The sequence below is a fragment of the Curcuma longa genome, chromosome 7, assembly GCF_044706935.1.
Source record: "Curcuma longa cultivar G26 ecotype Majalengka, Jawa Barat chromosome 7, ITB_CL_G26_1.1, whole genome shotgun sequence".
Taxonomy (NCBI): Eukaryota; Viridiplantae; Streptophyta; class Magnoliopsida; order Zingiberales; family Zingiberaceae; genus Curcuma; species Curcuma longa.
In genome coordinates this window covers 1000574-1006265 of record NC_133867.1, presented here as the reverse complement: position 1 = coordinate 1006265, position 5692 = coordinate 1000574, and the positions used below count along the sequence as shown (strand labels likewise).

The 5692-nt window shown below is 37.4% G+C and overlaps 1 pseudogene; it reads left to right on the top strand.

Annotated features, from left to right (window-relative positions):
* Positions 1 to 255: 255 nt before the first annotated feature.
* Positions 256 to 1232, top strand: LOC141832419 (fasciclin-like arabinogalactan protein 1; annotated as a pseudogene).
* The last annotated feature ends 4460 nt before the right edge of the window (positions 1233 to 5692 follow it).

Sequence of the window (5692 nt, the reverse complement as noted above, 5' to 3'; positions counted from 1 at the left end):
TGCAAATATGCCATAGCTGGGGATCGAACCGCGGGTCCCTGAGTTACCATCCGGATGTCCTACCGTTGCACCATTATTCCGGGGACCAAATCAATCACTTCAAGAATTGATTCAATGCGATTAATTAAGATTATTATTTTTTTAATCTAACTATGCAGAGTGGCTGATTTTACTTTTACTGAAATTGATGGGCAACCTAGCTATAACGAAGGAGGGGCTGTAACACTTCCTCCTCTTCCTTACTCTTCTAAAATTCCACTCGCTTTCTCACTCTGAAGAACGAACTGGCTGCTGAAGCGATGAGGCAACAGGGGTTCCTCTTCATCTCATTGTTGTTACTCTGTTTTCCCCTTTTCCAGGCTGCCGCTGCCGGCACCGTCAGATCCAGCCATGTCTCCCTTAACGAGATCCACAGCCGAGTCCTCGCTGCCAGATCTGCCGCCGCCAAGGCTCCTGCTGCTCCCGCCTCCCCTGATGCGCCGGTAAACATCACATTCCTCATGGCCAGAAAGGGATGCGCCGCCTTCGCCAACCTTCTCGCCTCCACCTCCGACGCGGCCCAGACTTTCGCCAGCAGCGTCGACGGCGGCCTCACCGCCTTCTGCCCCATCGACCAGGTCATGAAGCCCTTCCTCCCCACATTCAAAAACCTCACCCCCGATGGCAAGCTCTCCCTTCCTACTCTACCACGCCCTGCCCGTCTACTACTCCATCGCCTCCCTCCGGACCGGCAACGGCGTCGTCAACACCCTCGCCACCGACGGCACCGCCAATAACTACAACCTCACAGTCCAGAACGAGGGCGAGCAGGTGACTCTCAAGACGCGGCTAACCGTCGCCACCATCACCGCCACGCTCATTGACAAGGACCCTCTTGCCGTCTACGCTGTCGACGAGGTGCTGCGGCCGGAAGAGCTGTTCAAACCTGCAGAGTCGACCGCGCCGACCCCGGCCCCGGCCCAGGCCCCGGCGCCGGAGACCCCGAAGAAGAAGAAGAAGGTCCCTAAAGCAGGGAAGTCGGAAAAGGCGTTGGCCCCGGCGGGGCCACAGGAGCAACCGGCGGATCAGAAGGCCGCCGATGAGAGCTCCGCAGCTAGGAATGGGTTGTCGATGGTGATGGCCATGGCGGTGGCGACCGCGGCGCTGGTGATGGCATTTTAGCTCCCTGGCTTGTTGATTTTACCTTGTTATCTTTTATGACTATTCAAGTTTTAGTGAGTGCAATCTTCGGTTCCTTGCTTTAGTTTCATCAAGAAGCCAAATAATATTCATTTGTCTTTTTTTTTCTTTTTTTTTAATAAAATTGTTATTGATATTATTGTAGTTGCCGGGAGTTGTTATTATATTTTGTGATTCATCGTTATTGCTCTCTGTATTGAAGCACTAGTAAATTGATACATCTGTATGAATGTATTATAAATGTTTTTCTTATATATTCCACTTTTTCTTTTACATTTTCACAATTTACAGTTTAATTACAAGACAATCGAATACTATTTATGAGGAGAAGAAAAGGAATGGAGAAGGTGATTCAGGAAAACTTGGGTGGTGCGGTTGGTGCCTTGCCTCATATTTGGGTGCCCATCCATTTCATAAAAACACCACTCTCTTTAGGAAGCAAATCTTCGTATCTTCTTTGTCCCTTCAAGAATTAAAATTTGTCATATCAAATGAACAAATTGCCGGTGAAATAATAAATTGACAGTTTCTACTAAGATCTATGAAAATGGTATTTCAATCTAAAATTTGGTTTGTGATTCGATCTAAAATTTAAAAATGTTATTTCAAAATCAGGATTTAGTAATGGACTTGTAGAATTTAATACACACAACCAAGAATTTGATAATGACTTTAGAAAACTCAATAACCTCTTGTTATTCAATTATGTAGAGCTAAAGCGATAAATAACGATTGTTCAATCTCTCAGTGCCATTATATCCCTCTTCCTCTAGATAGTAGGACCATATAAGCAAGAATAGCAACGAAATAAAATCATGCATCCAATCACACTTATTAATTGCTAATACATTTATTTAACATGGTTTGTCAGCCCCTAAATACCTACTCCATGGCATATAATACATCAATGGATTACTCTATGCAATATCCCTATACATCTTTCTAAGATGAAAAAACTTCTTAAGCATCCATATGCTTAGTTGTTTTTACAGTTCAAGAGACATTGAGGTTAACATGATACAACTGATAAGCTCAGAATTAGTCATTTGTTTCTGATGGTCCAACATTTGGTCCAATGTATCAGTTAGACTTGGCAAAGAAGCTCTTTGAGGACATAGGCTATCTTTTCAACGTTGAGAACAATTCTCAAGTTTTGAGGTCAGTCCAGGAAGTTTCATCCAATCAGTTTATTAGTGTCCAAAATTGAGCACAAATTTAAAAAAGATATTTTGATACTATTAACTAGAAATATAAAATCAATCAAATACGAGAGAGATGAATTTATTATGTAATGTAAATAATTTACATACATAAAAGAGAGTCTCACTTGCTTATCGAATTCAAGAGTCTTTACTTTGAATTCAGGAGATGGTAGATTTTCTTTAAGTGGATTGATATCCGCTATAGATAAGAACAATCTTCAAAAGAGTACAATAATCCATCCTTAGTTCTAGTGATAGGTATCAAGTATACCAATTATATGTCACGTATATATAACTATCACATTATGCTATCAACTTATTATTATTTGCATAAATATCAGATTGTCAACTCATTAACATATATATATTATATGTATATCACCCAACTTCACCTCTATCCACATTAATTTTGGAGAGAGTCCAACAAGTTAATGCTTCAAGTTAAAATCAATTCATTAATTATGAGATCATACTTCAATGGTTTAAACATATTTAATTTTAAGTTGGACTTAGAGAGAGTCCAACAACCCATGCTTAAAAATCAAACTCTAATTCTAGACTATATTAATGGAAGGTGTAAACTTTATAGTTAAATAAGGGATTTTTTTATTTTATTTGGTCTCATCAATTACTGTTAGAGGCATTTGGAATGATACTTTATCTATTCCTCGTTTGATATCTCATTTGGTATGATATTCAATCTTGTAAATTATTTTTATTAACTTTATATTTTTATTGTCTTGTTTTACTTATACAAATGTATACATGCATTGTATTTGTAGGTGACATGTATTTGAATTTTATTTACAATATGATGGTTGAAGATGATTCATAGCAAATTAGTTGAATTGATATTTTACAAAACTTTGTTAATTCTATAACATAATGTTTTGAGTGCATTTTATTAGTATATGCTAGATTTGAATGTAAAAGACTTATTATTAGTATTGCATTACTCAAATAATTGCTACATGAATAAAAATTATCTATTAGCTTTTTAAATTTTATTTTAAAAATTATTTATATTATATGTGGGTGATGAATTGTGATAATATATAAATTTTGAATTAAAATCATATATTCTGAATAAATATCATTGATAATTTTTAATATCTTTATAAATTATTATAAATGATATTTAATAGTGTCATCGTATATTTGTTAAGGTGACATTTTAAAATGACCTTACAAATTATCAATATGTCACTATAAATTAGTTTATGTGACATATAAATTTGTTCTTATTATGATAATAAAAAAGCATACATAGATGTCCTTAAAACATAATTCTTTCCTAACATTTTTATTGTCATTATAACCCTAAACTTAAGACACTTTTAAAGTTAGCATTAATATTTTGTAATGACATTATATAAATGTCAAGAATGATAGAGGGCCTAAGACGACATCGCTTTATAGGGTGTTTTTTTGATGATGTCACTATAAATATAAAATTACACTATAAAGGCGTTTATGTGTGCCCTTAAAGAACAATGTGACTTGTATGATGATATAGAAGATAGAGGACAAAAAGGACTATCTCATCTCACTAAAAACATATAGTAGTTATATATTATTATTTTGAGTCATATAGATGTTAAGTTAGATGATAGATAAAACATTTGGTTTAGTATATTATTGGTGCAGTTAGCATCAGATGATTAAACTTATATTTTAATGTCTAATCGATTTAAAGTTACACATTGGGAATCCAACTTGGTTGCTATGTAGGTCACTTAATAGAAAAAATCCTATAGGTTAGGAGGACCAGACATTAGGTAGGAGAGAATGTCTTAGTGGATTAAGTGATTAAACACCAAGCAAAGAAAGATTAGATGGGTTGACAAGTCGGACATTTAGAAAGAAATATTTAATGGGTTAGCAGGACTGGATACCAAGTAGAAGAGAGCCTTGGTAGGTCAAAAGATCGGGCACTAAGCAGAGTAAGTCCAAACAAGTCAGTAGGACCAAACCTTTGACCATGTAAGAAAGCAAGATAAGTTCAGGAGAGGTCCTTCTAAAAGAAGGCTATAAGGAGTATCTTTACCTTGAGACAGGGGGTAATCTTACAGTTAGTGTTGAAGATTGTGAGATGACTAGAGGGGGGGTGAATAGCCTCTTATCGCAAATTGATCATTTTTCTCCTACAAAATGTTAGTACGCAACGGAAAATAGAAGAAAACAAGGAATAAAAACAGAAACAATGCTAACACAATTATATACGAGGTTCGGGGATAACTTGCCCCTACTCCTCGGCGTGTCCGTGAGGTGGACGATCCCTTGATCTTCGGTAGATCACACCTCGGATGCAACCGGCTAGAAAATGTCTCCTTCTCGGTGGAGAGACCTCTCCACAACCAATCTCAAATATACAGATCAAGCACAGAGATTATAAGAAGGAGAACTCAAAGAGGCACAACTAAATGAAACTTACAGCACAGCCTCAATGAACTAAGGAAAACAACAGAAGGCTTCCCGGAAGACAATGAACAGAGAACACACAGCCAAGCAAGCACGAGCACACACAGCTTAGGGTTTTCCGAGAGTAAGTGACAGCTCTCTTCTTCTTCCTCTCTTCCTTTTAGCCTGCTTGTTCAAACAGACTCTGAGTCCACTGCACCACGATCAGTCTGAGCCACTGAGCTTACCAGCACCATGCTCTCCTCTCAGCTCACTCACTGATCGCCTTCCTGTACAGCTCAGGTCTCGCCATTGTCGTTTACCTGAGAAACCAAACTCGACAAGCTGACAAGGATAAAAGGCAGCCCTTGACTCTCCCTCTTCTTAACTTGAATTCAAATTCGAGCTGCAAGCTTTAGAGATGGTTAGCAAAGCATATCAGAAATATCAGAACAATCAGAGCAATAAAAAATCAGAGCAGAAACGATCAGGTATCTTAATCGATCAAACAATCGATTAAACATCGTAATTTTTCCTCAGTAAGGCGTGTAATCGATCAACCAGTCGATTACCATTACTCTTAATCGATCACCTGATCGATTAAGTCATGGTAATCGATCAGGTGATCGATTACCATCCGCTAACTCGGTTTCTCAATAAAACGTGTAATCGATCACCTGATCGATTACAGTTCACCATAATCTATTAACCAATCGATTATGGTACGTTCTGTGAGTTTTACGGATTGTTACAGAATGCTCTGTAATCGATCAACTGATCGATTAAAATACTGACGCTGGTCTTGTAATATCATTGTATTCTTGTGTGTTTTATTTTTAGATTTTTTAAATATTTCTTCACCTTTATAATCTTTCTAGAAAGAAGATAATTGTAATAAGAATTAATTTATT